A 16,596-nucleotide genomic window follows, 5' to 3' on the forward strand; every position below is an offset into this window, starting at 1 on the left:
TTACTTGTTCTACATAAGTTCTTAGTTCTTCCAATTCCGTTATCTGCACCACGTGAGGAATAATTTCCTCTAAAATTTGATCCTTGATAAGAGAAGGATTCAGGAATCTTTCCTTTGAACCATCCAAAGCTTAAGCGGAAGCACCCATATTTGCTTTTCCCTTCAACTTGGATTTGAGGAACAGCAATTTATCCGCTTCATTTTCTGATATATGCTGCACTCGACTCAATTGACGCCAGGGAGAGATTATAACCCTTTTCATCATGTTCGTGATATACCACTTTTTTGGTTCTATTTTAGCAAATAAATCTTTTGAAGCTGCCATAATGCTTCTTAGAAGTGTCAAGTAAACTGAGAAACCAACGTCAATTTATGTGCACAGCTGTACACATGCACCAACATTTACCAAGTTGATAATGACAACGATATTAAAGTGGAAAAAGAAGAAAGGAAAATAATAAAAGACCTTTCACTAAACAAGACTAGGCAATATCCACAAGGTGTAACAAAAACGAGAAATAAAATTAAAATTTTGCAATCAAAAGGGATAAATATTAAATATTTAAATATCATATTTTGCAATTAAAAGGCAAATTTTAATTAACTAAATATATAAAAAAAATATATATATATTGTAAACAATTAAGGGTCAAAATTTAAATAAGTAAAGAACATATTTTGCAATTAAAATTATGTGGGAATAAAATTCTCACATAGTTTAGAACGTTTAGAGGGCAAAATGTAAAACACAACAAATTGAAAAGTGCACTTACCTGATGGTTTACTTACAGGTCGTTTCTTTTCTTGCAAAATATGTTGCGTCATCTTGCGGCTCTGCATAAATCTAGTAGTTGACTTCTAGATGAAGTGGTAGTTGAAGGATCTTCTATGGAAATTAGTAATTGTCCTTGGCACAAAGAACTGTTCTTTTTAATACAATAATCAATTAGTAATTCGGATGGATCCAATGAGGTTGTAATTGACCAAAAGCAACAATCTTTGCTGACTGAAAAGACGATCTTACGTCAAGAAAAAATACCTAACTTATTAGATTAAATAGTCTCAAAAATACCATGACAATTTAGCTGCCAAAAACCCTTCAATTAATTAAAAAAAAAAAAAAAAAAAAAAAAAAACGAGTCTGGCACCTTCAACAGTTTTTCTGAACTGATTTTCAGTTGAAAAAAAGCCTGCAACTCGTGCAGGTAAATATTTGAATTCAACCAATAAGAATGGCTGTTTTAAAACAATGTATTGAACTAATCAACCGATGAGGAGACACGATTCAGTTTGTGTAATTTCTCACAAACAAAAGGACTACATTGCTTAATATCTCGAAAACTACTTTTTTTGCAGAAAAATATAAATGCGATATTCGTTGTCAGCATACTCGAAAACGTTCAAGAGTCGTCATTTTAAAGGAAAATGTTAAGGTGGTGAAACAATTTTTTGGAATGAACTAATCATCCCTTGGATTTAGTCTATTTTGTTTTCTTTTTATTTTGTAATTGTGCATTTTAACATATTTTTTGTTTTTGTTTTAGTAGAGTTGCGCCCGCGGCTAGTAAAGAAGGTGGGCCTGAAGAATATTGCCCCCTCTCTCTCTTTTTTTTTATTCTATCTTTTTTTTTTTTTTTCAGCAGATTATTATCGAATTTACACTAGTCTACTAGATTATCCAAAAATAAAAATAAAAAAAATAATAAACAGGTTAATATTTAATTATTTGTAGGGGTGCTCATTTTCTAATGCAACGTTCTAGTAAATCGATCATCCATTTTAGAACCACTCGATGTTTTTAGGCCAAATTTCGCGAATGCAGCCTTTTTTTAAAGATTATTTTAAAAGCAAAATCTTTAAAAAAAAAAAAAAAAAAAAAGGTAAACTGCTTAAAAAAGGGCTAAGTCTGCGAAATTTGGCCTAAAAATATCGAGTGATTCTGAAGTGGGTGATTGATTGACTAGAACGTTTGCATTAGAAACTGAGAAACCCTACACATATAAATATTGGCTTGTTTCTTCACTTTTTGGGGATAATCTGGCAGACTAGTGTATATTCGATAATAATGCGCTGAAAAAAAAAAAAATAAAATAAAAAATAGAGGGGGGGGTGCAAGATTCTTCAGGTCCGCTGGGAAGAGTTAAAGTTTCACTCGACTCATGTTAAGAATGGCTTTCTAAATTTGTATGGGATGTTAAAATGCACAACTGCATTTTTTTGTTTTTTTTTTATTATAAAATAACAGGATTCGTAATAATTGCCCAAAATCATGCGCGCGCTGTTTTTCTTTTTGTCAACTTTTAAAATTTTATTTATCTTTTTTATTCAAGTTAACGATTTTTTCCCCCTCATTTCATTCACAACAACAAAACAATGTACAAGTTTTAACTTTTTTTTGTTTCGGCAACTTGCCACATGACAATTAATTCGTACAGACGCTAGTACAACTATCTTTACTTAAAAGTTTTTTTTTTGTTGCTGCAATATTCGGATTATTTTGGTTGTTTACACAATAACAACATTTCTGCCGATGTAACCCCCAACTTTCCTCAGGTGTATTTTTCAAACTTGGGAAACTTTTAGACGAATTCTGAAATCTAGACGAAATTTCCAACAACTAATTCTTAAAAAAACACTTTTGAACTTTTTTCCACGGACATTTTCTACCTGTTTGTGAGTATTTAAAACTTTTTTAACAAACAAATAATTTAAAACTTTATTAGCAAACAAATAATTTAAAAATCCAAAACCTGATGAAATAACCTCAGTTTTTAGGTTATATTTTTAAAAACTTTTGTTTTTCATTACATTTAAACTTTTTGCGTAGGAAAAAATCGGTTTAAAGTTGGTTGCTATTTATTTTCTATTAATTACCAATGGCTTTTTTTTTTTTTTTGTCAAACTTAATTTTCTCTGGTCTAATCGGAAAATTGTCCTTATGTAAAAGTTTGCAAACAGTAACACGCACACTTAATTGACACATGCTCCTCCTCGCCTCATATCAAAGCACAGCATGGTTCTATGTTGCCTCAGGGTGCCATCCTCCCAAACATTATCTCCTCCTGTTGGGGGCTATTGCTAGAGACGCCGTCATCGGGGAATTCAGACAAGTTCTATCACAGCAAATTTTACAATTTCATTCAATATGACCTCTTTTAGGGGAGTTGTATACTAACTTTGAGTCGAGAAGGAAAAACAAAACCTCAACTATTTGTTTTACTATTTACATAGATTCGAAAAAGTTGCCAAAAGACAAATAACAAATATAACTTATCGGTGCTAGTGAAGAGAGTGATCCGCGCTATTTTTTAAAATCGTATTTCCAAGTTTAATTAAAGTTTTGTTTTTTTATTCAATTGTAAGGTTGAAGTATAGAATAGGTACAAAACACCCTCCCCATGTTAAGAATGGCTTTTTAAATAATAACGTTATTATTTACGTCCGGATCACTCTCTGCTGCAGTGCTGCAGTGCTGCACTAGTACCAACTTATCAAAGGCAAGTTACTTTTCTACCTAACTGGATAAGTTTTTAGTGTTTTTATTTAATGTAAAATGTTTATTCGGTTCGAAAAACGAGTAATGTTGAAACGCTGCAGAGAACAAAAGATAGCCGTGATATCTTTGAGGACCCGATAATCACTTCAAAATAAGAAATAAAACAAAATGGTGGTAGAAACCCACCCAATAAATGTTAGCGTGACATTTATTAGGTGGGTTTCTACAAAAACACTAAAAACTTATCCAGTTAGGTAGAAAAGTAACTTATCTTACCTTCGATAACATGATTTATTTGTTATATATTTTTTTTATTACTTTTTCCAATCTGTATATACTATACACTGTATAGTAAAACAAACCTCTATATAATTAGCGTGCCAATAGGTGTTAAATACCGTATTATTTACCTCGCCAATGCAATGCGGGGAAATCCAGCGTCACCAGAAAGAGGTGGGGGCAAGGGGCATTCTAAATTATTATAAAACTGTAATAATCATGGGGGGGGGGTTCACAATAGACAGAGATACGAAAAAGTGGTCCTGGTCGAAAAAAAAAAAAAAGAAGAAAATCCATAACGAATGTTACCAAAGGAAAAATAAGTTACTCTTCTACCTAGCTGGATAAGTTTTTGGTGTTTTAACTTATTTTGAAATGTTTATTCGGTTCGAAAAATAAGTAGTGTCTAACGTTATGCGAGAACACGAAAAATGGCCGTGAATCAACTCTTACAATGTTTGAAGTCTCGTTAATGACTTAAAAATAAAATAAAATATTGGTAGAAACCCACCCAATAAATGTCACGGTAACATTTATTGGCTGGGTTTCTAACAGTATTTTGTTTAATTTTTAAGTCATTATCGACACTTCAAAAATGTAAGAGTCAACTCGCGACCATTTTTTTAAAAGTTCTCACATAACGTTAGTAGACACTACTTGTTTTTCGAACCGAATAAATGTTTTTAAAACGCTAAAAACTTATTCGGCTAAGTAGGAGAATAAATGAAATTTATTTGATTTTTTTTTTTTTTTTTTCACTTTTTGTAGCTCGGTAAAATAAACCCTTAATCAAATCCGTCGGTATTATTATACAAACACCGTGACAGCGAATTAACCCTAACCCTAACCCTAACGCTGTCACGGTGTTTGTATAATAATACCAATCCGTCAGAATTTCCCGGTAGGGACACTTCAGACGACAAAATTTAATCCCCACCCACCCAAATCCCGGAGGCGGAAGTAATGCCTGGGAGGAAGAACGGAACCACACTTCATTCCGATATAAGGTATTAGCTTAACAAGAAGTTATTAAATTTTTTGTTTCGCGTTCAGCGCTGTTTAAAACATACGACACGCTTTTCAACGTTGAAATGGAAGGCAAAAAGTTAACTTTTTCAAACGAAATAAAACTAATTTTGAACTTATGAAGAAATCGAAATAAAGTTTATGCAGTTGAAGTTTTTAAGATTTTCTTCTTTTTTTTTTTCATAAAACTTTCTTTTAGTTTAAACTTATAATTCTTATTTATCTATACAAGTTTTGTTTGGCGACAGATGGTGCAACTTATCGGTCAGATTAACTGCCGCAATCAAACAAATATAGAAAATCCAATGCGGATAAGTTTTAATTTTTTATTTACACGTTTCGCGTGTTTGGTTAAACTTAATTCATTATTTTTATTGTTATTTTATTATTATTATTATTATTATTATTATTATTATTATTATATTTTTTATATTATTATGTTATATTAATATTATTGTTATTATGTTATGTTATGTTAATATTATGTTATTATTAAAGTATGCTTTTAAGTAAAAATTAATTGTTTCTTAATGCGACCTTTTTAGGAAATAATAAATTCAAAAATCATTTTATTTAAAAATAAAAGGGTGCAAGAGGGGGTTATTAAAAAAACAGATTCTACTTTTTAGTGGAGATAGCATACAAACCGCATAAAAAATATCCACATAAAAGAAATTTGAGTATTTTTTTTTTTTAAGTTTTTTTTTATATAGTGTAACTAAGTGAATAATAATAAAAAAAATGGGTTAAAAAATATATACAATAAATGTTACCTAAGGCAAGATAAGTTATTTTTGTACCTATCTTGAATAAATTTTATTCGTGTTTAACTTTTTTTAAGCGTTTTTAGGAAAGAAAATTAAAAAAAAAAAAGTGTTAGAACGTTTTCGCACGATTGCTGACAATTATTTGATAGGTTTCCAGTATTATTTTATTTATTTTTTATAACTGAATTATTTTAGTTCGTACTCTATCCATTATACCATGGGTCCTTGTGGACATACAATTGCGAATTACGTCTACCCATTCATGGCTGACGGAACGAGAAAATTTGTTTTATCATTTATTTATTTTTATCTCCTTTTCAGGAAGTTACATAAAAGGTCAAGTGTCGCTTTGATAAAAGTTTCTGTAACGAACTGGATTCGAACTTGAACCTTCAGGTTTTCATACAAGGACCTTTAAACACGAGTTCTGCGCTTCCGCTTCAGATTAGTCCATTGGGCCATTGCTGAATTTAAGCATCTGCTGTTACTGTGCCAGCTTATCTCGGATCAACAGGCTCTGTTACAAATGCCACAGATGTAGTTGATGTCTAGTTGCGAGAGATCTGTTGCAGTCCTCTGCCGTCTATGCTCTCTTCTCTCCCTCCATTGCTGGTCTCTCTTTTCCCACTCTTCTTTGTGCATGTCTTTATAGCTCTTCTCCAGCAGCTGCAGTCTTCAGCCATAGCCTGCCAGCCTGTTGGGTCGATGCCATCTGCATTCATGTTGTGCTTGCAAACATCCCTGTAGCTTAGGATAGATCTTTTTCTGGTCTAGAGCCGGTTGCGAGTTCACCATAAAGAATATTCTTTGGGATCTTCCCATCGGCCATTCGTCTAGCAAGGGCATGGTAATGTATTGCGTAGATGGGAAACAAACTTTGTTCATGGAAATTACGCTTGATGCTAGACATATGAAGGAAGACAAGAAAATTATTTTCTGTTGTTGTAGAAAGACGTGTTCTTTCTGCGAATGTCATTTGATAAAGAAGCAGGTGAGCGTTTTGTCAAGCACCTTTCATGGAAATGACGATAGATTAGAGAAAGACTAAGTGACTTCTCTTCTCTAACAGCAATACTCCATCTTAGGACATATCTTACTCTTCTATAGGTAGAAAATTTCGTCAGAAGTCTGATGCGAGAGTACTTCCAAAAGTAAAGCCTCCTATTTTAATTTTTAACTCAAAAAAGTTGAAGAGCTACAAAGACGGTAGTGGTACCATTAAAGCTAATAGCCTTTTGTGCTCCAAAATTTATTTTTCTACATAGTCACCACCATTCTCAATGCACTTTTGCCAGGAATTCAATGAAGTATCTCTGCTTCTGACGCACATCCATGACAGGGATTCTTTCTTAGAGTCTCACACCATCAATATCTGCAACAGATAGATGAAATTTTCAGGTCATGAATGCATAAGTTCAGTCATCATAACAATACAATTTGCAATCCTCTCTGATCGATTCGGATGGAATTAAAAAAATAGAAGGCATTACTTTTGGGATGCCCTTCGTACTTTCTGATGGGGTAGAATGACCCAACCATTTTTCCAATCGGGTTAGAAACCAATTGTGCATGTGGCATCGATCTGATCTACTCTCTTACTTGCTACTATTAGGTTGGTGCAAAAATAATGTTTATATATATATATATATATATATATATATAGTTGAACGTCAAAAAACAATATTATTTTGGCACCAACCTAATAGTACCACACATCAATAGTACTACTAATTGTTTTGTTGTCGAACTATCTGTGACTCTAACAATTCTTTGCTTGTCGGATGTGATGCATGGGTGAACACGTAGTTAAAACCAGAGTTGTGAAAGGGTGGATAGGTCGTTCGTAATTTTAAGAGTAGCAAGAAAGCTTCTTCTTTTTTTTTTGCTTGGGTAATGATTGGTTTGGAAGAACGTTAGTGTGAAAAGTCACTTTGTAGAGTTGGTCATGTCTGGATACATTTAACTGAAATTGAATATCGAATTAGTAAAGGATCGTCATAACACCAAACGTCTCGATTAAAGTATGAATCAAACAGGGAACACTGGAACAAAGTAAGAAGCTCTTTCCGACAAGTTCACTATGTTCCGAACACTAGATGACCAGACACAGCGATCCAATGCTGCTCCAGCTATGGGTGCAAGCCATTCGCTGTTCATTGATGAACCCCGTAAAGGTGGAGGCCCAGAATCAGTTCAACATCCTGCTTCACTGTCCTCAGTCAGGTTTTGAGTTGGCCATTGCAATGTTTCTGGTGGTGGAGCTGGATTAGTAACTTCACAGATGAAGTCGCCTGGGTATTGTTAAAGGTGTTTGGTAAGAAGATATTTGGAGGCAGCGAGTGAATTGGATTGTTAGGGACAAACTGTTGCCAATTGACACAGAAGATGTGGCATAGGCAGTGATGGTTGAATACCTCCAAAAATAAAATAATTACATGCAAAATAAACATTTGAAATTAATTTCCTACAAAAAATACAACTTCAAATTCTGATCAAAATGTAGTATCTATTGTGTCCTTCCAAATAAATATCAGGGTTTTACAGACAAATTTAGCTTCTTTTTTTTTTTTTTTTTTTTTTTTACAAAGGAGTCACCACTTATCAAAGCATGAAGGCTGCTTGAGGATAAGAGTTAATGAGTGTAGTCAATGGGACAATGTCGTAAGAATAGAGTAGTGGAAATTTGGTAGATTTGATTACTTAAGGGGAACGGCTGATCAAGAACTTGTTTATATTGGACTTTTGAGACAACATATTGTAGTCAGTTGGAAAGCAGAAAAATTGAAGAGAGTTCCACAAGTGTGCAGTTCTAAGAAAGAAGCTTTGTTCATCGAATCTCCGTTTGGGTTTAGGCACAAATAAAGAGTAGGGGAAAATATTGAGAGTGGTTTCAGCTAGACTGGTGTTTTTCATGAAAGTCAGGCTAAGGGGGACCATAGATTAGAGCTCAGACGAGCACTTGCCATGAAAATAATGATAAAGCGACATCTCTTCTGTGGGAAAGAGGTTGCAGGGAAGAGTAAAGGGCATCCCTCACTAGGCTACAAAGTCTATTTTGAACTCTGTCAAGGCAGGATAAGATGCTTCTCTAGCAGCTCCTGCCCACATGTGGCAACAGTACTCCATACTTGGACCTACTTAGCTCTTATATAGGTAAAGAATTGTATCAGCAGCAAGATATTTACTAGAGTGGTAGAACGATGCCACCATTTTTCCAACAACCTTGGCAGCAGATTTTATGAACGCGTTCCATCTCAGACCAGGAGTAAAGGTCAAACCCAGAAGCTTGTTTAAACATGAAGCCTCTCCAAGACAAGAGTCATTCATTTCAGTTGATACCAGACGGGGATCAGAGTGTTGATGATGGAAAGATAGAAGCTTAATTTTAGATGCATTAAAAATTAACCAGCTACCTTTTTCCCCCTTACACTATGTGATAGCGAATTAGAGAGAACTTGGTCGATTTTCGTTTACTCGTCGAATAGGGAAGTTACTAGCCTAACCCACATGATATTTTTTCGTGACAAGTGCATACATCATAAAGAGTTTTTTTTTTTTTTTTTTTTTTTTAAATAAATGTAATTCTAAATATGCACTGAATTCTATGTTAAGACTTGCAAGTATAAATATTCAGATTTCTTCAAATGTTTTTTTAAACAACCTTTGTTGAAAAAAAGTATATTGTTCTATTAAATCTTTTATTGTTTAAATAATTTGACTTGTTTTATTTAAAAAAAAAAAAAAAAACTTTTGCAAAGACATTTTTTTATTCAATAATGAGCTTTGGAAGATTGTCGATGAAAGAAAAACAATCGCCAAAAAATAAGCATTTTATTATTTCTAGTCACCACTTGGAAAAATCACTCGCAATGTAAAACCCTGAATATTAAAGATATTTAAAGAATAAACCCATAATGGTAAACAAGGCTCTATTTTAAGAAAAGGTTTTTATTGTGCATGACAAACATGGATCGAGCATTAATGTTATTTAAAAGTTTCAAATTTCAAATTTATTAGCATAAAAAATAGCAAAGTGCAACAAAATAAAAACAATTGTTTGTTTTTTTATTTATTTCTTCATTTCTGACCATCTGTTACCTCAGTTTTCTAAATAAAGGCTGATTTTTGTTAAGAAAATGAAATTATTCAAGTTGAGAACTAGGATCAAATAATAGATCCTGATGGTGTTTTGCCTGATTTGTAAATGAATTATAATTTTCATTTGTAGAAAACAATTCAAAACATAATTTCTGCTCTCTCTCCTCAAATAAATGTTAAAAATCTATTTAAAGAATAAGCCAATAATAAACTAACACACCTCCATTTTGAAAATGTTTTTCACTATGGATGACAAATATGGATTGTAATTATAATTTTGAGCTAAAACAATGCATTTTTAAACTAGCACGGTCTGTGCCCTGGCACTGACTGGGATGGAATAGAAAAGAATAATTAAACTCTTAAAGAATATCTGTAAAATATTTTAGAGTGGGGAAATCACTGTTTCTCCCCTCAGACTGCTAGTCTTTGAACTTCTCTCATTGTTTTCTACTTTCCTGACTGTACTAACCTGTAGAAGTTTAAATGTAATGTGAACAGACATCTCACTGCTCAACTCTCCACAGTCTCCGGTTAAACAATTCCAAGTGGCAATATTCCTGATTTGGGGTTAAGAGTAGAAAAAAAAAAAAACTGAGCTGCATGGTTTTTATGGAGAAATAAACCAAAGTGGAGGAAAAAAAACTTCAATTTTGGTGCAATGACGGCAATAAACTCTCTTGAAGTTGAACTAATTCTTTACTATTCCAATCAAGAGTTATGTCCTCTTCAATAATTGATAAATTAGAGGAAGCAGTTTGTCACCATAGGTGGCACTGTTAGCAGTTTTTATTTTAATGGAGATGTTTATTGATCTGCATTATGATTGGTGGTACTTCATTTTTAGCCAATCAGAATCAATCTATGATGAACGAACAAATGTTCTATGTACAAGATTCACATTTATCGATAGTAATTAGTCCAAGCTTCAACTAATTAGCATTTATCGTAAAGTTTTCTGATTGTGCTCAGGAGGACAAGTTCCCAGGTTTTCCCTCCTCTTTTTAGAGAGGAGGGGTAGGTTTATTACTTGTTATCTCAAGCCCCATCACCAGAGGATGCTGATTGGTTCAAACATGGCTATTTTCATACCAATCTAAAGTGCTCTCTTTTTGAGGAAGCTGGACAGTCTACATTAAGTAAACCTTAGTCACATCCAGTCTTAGTGGGAAGGCAGGTAAGTCACATTTGCTTTTGTCTGAGGAGTTGAAGAGTAGAGGGCTGAAGATGTTCATAAGAGAAGTTGACAAATTCCATATTGGTGAATTTGAGAACATCTCTGAAATTTGGGAAAGCAGTATTGATATATTTTTTAACTTTTCAATATTTAGAAAAATAATTAGTTATTTCCCCGCGACGATATGATATAAGGGGAATAACCCTTAATAGCATTGTAGTCTAGAAATCTCATCTAATCTTAATGCATAAATATTTGATAAAGAATTCATTCAATATCGATCATTATATCAGGTCAGTGCAAATGCTTTTGCCGGTTTTTAAAAGAGGCATTTTAAACCATCGCAATTTATTTTATGCATATTTTCAAATGTATCAGCATGATAAATGTTTTTACTTTTTCTTTCAGATTATTAAAACATTCATATTCTTCTGCAATAGTCTCAGCCATGTTGACCCAGAAAATGGCCTTCTTTAATTAACAGAAAGGTAGTCATCTTCCACCATGATAATGCTCGTCCTCACGCAGCACTACTAACCAAAGATCTGCTAGGAAAACTTGGTTGCGAAATCTTACCTCATCCGGCATATTCTCCTGACTTAGCTATCTCAGATTAAAAGTTTATTTCAAGAATCACAAAACCATTTAGATGAGCTTAGCTTAATATCAAGAGTAGATTGAACGTGAGTTAGATTCATATTTTACATCAAAACTAAAAAGAATTTTACAAGCAGGACATTTATAAGCTCGTTGACAGAATCAACCTATAGAGAGCAAAGGTTGTTATTGTTATGAATAAAGATTTTATTAAAAAAAAAAAAAACTGGATGAAATTTTAAATCTGCAAAAACATTGTCATCAGCCTAATACCTTTTTTTATTTTTCTATTTGTAGGTTCATCCCAAGGTTTGCTTATCTATGTCATTATAACAGGATTCTACTGGACGTGAGCTTCTTTTCATTGCTTGATAAATTAAAATTAGGAATACAAGATCTCTCTTAGTAGGGCAAAAATCATCATGGCGTGTCTGGTAAGTTCTTTTTCATTTTTTTTTTTGTTGTTTTTTTTGTTATTGTATGACAAGATTCCATATTGATACGTTATTCACATTTTTTCTTCATCATTATCCTCATCATCATCATTATCATCATCATCCTCATCCTCATAGCATCTGTTTTACATGCTGGCATGTGTTGAGCAGCTTTTAGGGATTTACTTCCAAACTCTGGCCAGGTCTTTATTCATCCCTCTTTCTCTCAAATCCATCCTTATCACTTTTGTGTTTTTTCCTGTCAACTAACTCTGGTACCTGAAGTGTTTTACTAATCAAGCAACTTTCATCCATTCTTTCAATGTGACCATACTATCAAAGTTTCCTGTACTGCATACATCTTATATGGTCCAGATTTAATCTCAGATCTAAAATAGTATTATAAGTTTATTTTTCTTTTTATTTAACTCATTGTTATTTTATTAACTTTGATGAAAAGAGCTGTGTAAAGCAAATTCCAAACTGTTTGAATTATGCAAATACTATCATTGGTTCAAGAGTTATGAAAATTTAAAGTATCCAAATTTGTGTTCAATTCAACACTTTAATAATCCTTTTAAAAGTTGGCTAAAATACAGACCTCATCATTTCAAGAAATTTGGATATTTCTCCACAATTTTTAAAGCCATTCTTATGCAACTTGATATTTTTATGTAAAATTATGCATGCTTTCTGATTAGCAGTCAGGGTTTAGCATTCACTACTTCATGTGCCCAAATAGTATCAGGAAGAAAACAAAATTTCTGAACAACCTCAATAGCATTGCCATACAAATATACTTTCTCCAATTTTACTGCATTTCTTGGTGCAAGTACCATAAAAAAAAAATTGAGTTTTGCATCCAGAAAACTTTTTGAAATGTGAATTCTCTACATTTATGCTGACATTTGAATAAATTATTTTTTCAATCAGGTTTTACACATTTCTTTAGCCAAAGCCATAAATTATATTAATTAAATGTGTAAATTTCAAAGTTTTTTTTTTTTTTTAACCGGCATATTGTGTCATATAAGTTAATTTCTTTCAAGTCACTACATTATTACTGTATCACAGGAATCGCACTATTAATATCGGTTTTAAAGAAATTGTGTAACTTAAGAATAGTAGTGCGACAATTAATCAGAATCTGGAATCAAAAATATCTTAATATTTTGGGGAATCGAAATAGGAAACATTTGTGCTTATTTTCCAATGTCAAAAAACAATTTCTTTGTTTTTGATTCTTTTGCTTGTGTTCAAAACTTAGTTTTCCACAACTCGTATTAATAAAAATATTCATTGGCTTTATACTAGCAGTTAAACTAAAATCTATAGGTTACACCTATATGTATGTGGCATAATCATGTCGACACACTGGTTTCCATTAGACCACTGAAGTTAAGCAATGTTGTGCCTGGTCAGCACTAAAATGGGTGACCATTGGGAATTCCAGGTGTTGTATGTGCCCTCCATTTATCTCAGCATTGTTTCTAATTGTCTAGAACTTCTTGCCACTGGACTCGAGCAGTGCTGATTCAAGAGAGGTGTGGTTGGGGGGTTGCGCAATCCTTGCCTTACAATTACATGCATAGCTACTCTTACAGGGGGTATCCATTGTCTTTTGAGACTGAATGGAGGCATCATTGATCGATATGTATGTTTTTACATTTGTGAAAACATATGCACATATTACATGAGTTTTGTGGTAATCTGACGCCCTCACACAAACACACACAAGCTACTCTATATTTAGAAATTTAAAATTAATTGCTAATTGCATTGGAATTGTACCATTAGTTCTTAAGAATAAAATCATTTTTTGTAAGCATTATTCTGCAGTAAAATGTTTCCTTCAACAAGGTTGTGGCAGGCTAGTTTTACTTCTTCATAGTAAAGTCCTGTATGTATTTATTTTATAATGGAGAAAGAAAGATTGGATAAAGTTTGTAACCCTAGCACTGTCACTCAGATTCTAAAACAAGAACATGTTTATATCTGATAGTTAACTTAAACGGTTACTCGTCACTCAAACACTATCTGGTCAGAAAGTGGGTGATTATCTTCTACATAGGGTTATGCTTGTCTCTTATACAGCCAACAACTCGTAATATATGAACAGTTTTTGTTCTGGGTTCTGTTCAATAATTGAACCACTGACAACTGAACTAATTCATCATCCATCTAGGACAGATATTTATTATGCTTGTCCATTTTCTATGCCCTTGCTTTGTGACACATTTTTAAATTATACACTAGTGCTATTATTACCATGCTCCCTTACTCATACAAGAAAAAAAATAAGTTCAAAATAAACATTTCTTTCCAATCTTTTTTTTTTTTCATGATAATGTGAGAAATATAATGTATTATTTAGTCTTAACTAAGATCATAGCATAGTATTTGTTTTAACTAAGATCATAGCATAGTATCTGTTTTTTTGATACTACACTTCATCTTTTCTGTCCTCGGTCAGCGAAAAAATCCTTCTAGATCAAGGCAATTTAAATTTTTGTTCCTATCCAGAGTGTTTTTTTTTGTTTTTTTTTGTTTGAGAGCTCGATTTTCCCACATTAAAAACTAACCTTGTGTCTTAATCTGCCCTCATGGGGAAGCAAGTAAATAGAGACAGAGAATTAAAAGTATAATAAAAATTTGTTTCAATTTTTATTAAACAAAATAAAAAAATTGCATAGAAAAACAAATTGATATTAAAAAATGTTTAAAAAAAAAAAATTTTGAATAAACAAAGAAAATTGTTTTTGGAACATGTTAAGATGCAAAAAGTTTATTAAAAGAAAAAACTCATTCAAATTTCTTTTCCTTTTTTTAAAGTTGAAAAATTTCTTATTAATTTCGAACCGTATCAGATTCATCATCAGAGAATGAAAGAGTTCTTTTGCTTGTTCGTTTTTTTTTTCTTGCAAGTAAAACACATTTCCTTTATGTTATGTCAAAGGCATGCTATTGTTAAACGCGCAAAGTGTCATGGAACTTTTCTGTGTGAACACATTAGCATGTGTCCATTTTAAAGGCATAAAAATTGGTATCAAAGCTCTTGGAAGCATCATTGAATTAAAAGTACAAATAGTTTGTTTTTAGTTTTAAATTAAAAATTGCTGTTTATGCAAACAAAATGACTTAAAAGCAAATCAAATTAACATTGAAATATTAATTTTGTTCTCTATCCATATAATTGTTAAAAAATTGCCCCACAAATGAAAGAGATGTGGCTTGTTTAAACATATTGATTGTGAAAGTTTGCTGAAAGAATAATTATGTCTTTTTGTTACCATAAATACATGGCATTTTGGATAAAAAAAAAAATAACCCCTCCAGAAAACTTTTTGAAATATGACTCCTCCACATTTATGTCTTTATTTGATTTAGGATTTCTCACCTTCGATTATATGCGAAAAATAATCATTAGTTACATTGAGCTTCTCAAATTGAAAACTGTTCATTTGAAATAATGCAGCCTATAACATATGTGGAAATTTTGGCCTAGTTCACCAATTTTTTTGATATTTTAGAATCACCTTCTTAATACGATTCCCAAAATTTTAGTTGTGATCTTTTTATCTATTATGGATAAACGTTCATGTGACTCTATGTTTGAACCAGCTATGCAATCTTTAAATTGTAAAATTATTATGATTTGAAATATGTTTGTTCCAATTTTATTGTTGCTATAAACCATCCCAAGAATACAGTGATTTATGATGCATTTTAGGTTCACATTAAATGGGGAAATCATGAAAATCAGACAGACCAACTTTTTCCTTGTGTGTGTGTGTGTGTGTGCATTGAGTTTTTCCACCTTTAAAATTAAACTGAAAAAAAAAAAAAAGAAACTTTTAGTCTGAAGTCGTTAATTGGAAAACTCCTTTGTGTGTCAAGTAATCACCTCTTTAGTTTGCTTCCAAGAATTTATGCTCGTCTAAATATTCATATTATTTGGATTCTTTGGACTTCTGCAATGACCTGTGACAATGGATAAAATACTTGGAAAAATTGAGTTGTAAAGTTACACTCTTTTGGAGGTTGAAGGTTCAATCTTAAGTGCAGATGGCATTCAAAATACAATTTCGAATTACTGAAGATTTTACCCAGTCATGACTGAGAGAATGGAAGTTGCTTTCATCAGTTGTTTACTGTAAAAAACTGTTTTGGGGATTTAAAAACAGAACGGTATTTTTATCTCATTGCTCCCCAGCAGTGTTGATCAAATACGACAAAAACAAAACAAAATCGTTACTGATATCGGATCTATTTTTTTTGCTTCAGATTATTTGGATTTTTGATAACTTATTTATTTTATTAAAAATGTTCTCCTTACCTGTACTTTTCATAAAAAAAAGTTTCTTATTTACAAAAGTACTGTATTTTTATAGTTCAGACAAATCCATTATAATATTTATCACTTCCCCCTCCTCCTTTTTGATTATTCATATTTTTATTTACTTTATGATACTTTTTTATATTATCGTTTCATTTAAAAATATATATATACTAGCATTTCAGCCCGGCATTACCCGGGTGCTTGGAGGTGTATGTTGAGCAAAAAAAAAAAAAAAAAAAAAAAAAAAAGCAGTCAACTTTTGAAACTTTTACCCCTATTATGACTCCTTAACATTTATTGTTTTGGGCTCAAATCAAGTTATTAAGTCAGATCCATGTCCAAGAGACCGATATATAAAATTTCAAGTGTTTTGACCCAAAATT

General features: G+C 32.2%; 1 protein-coding gene across 5 annotated transcripts in view; it reads left to right on the top strand.

Annotated features, from left to right (window-relative positions):
- LOC145245773 (uncharacterized) overlaps window positions 1-16,596 on the top strand; it is a 723,444-nt gene that overhangs the window by 34,653 nt on the left and 672,195 nt on the right. For all 5 annotated transcript variants that reach the window (XM_080107384.1, XM_080107381.1, XM_080107383.1 and 2 more), the window contains exon 2: window positions 11,738-11,874. The gene's annotated coding sequence lies outside the window, so the exon portion shown is untranslated. The remainder of the gene's footprint in view (window positions 1-11,737; window positions 11,875-16,596) is intronic.

This window comes from Euprymna scolopes, chromosome 23 (assembly GCF_053919585.1).
Source record: "Euprymna scolopes isolate OS-2025 chromosome 23, ASM5391958v1, whole genome shotgun sequence".
In the NCBI taxonomy this organism is placed as follows: Eukaryota; Metazoa; Mollusca; class Cephalopoda; order Sepiida; family Sepiolidae; genus Euprymna; species Euprymna scolopes.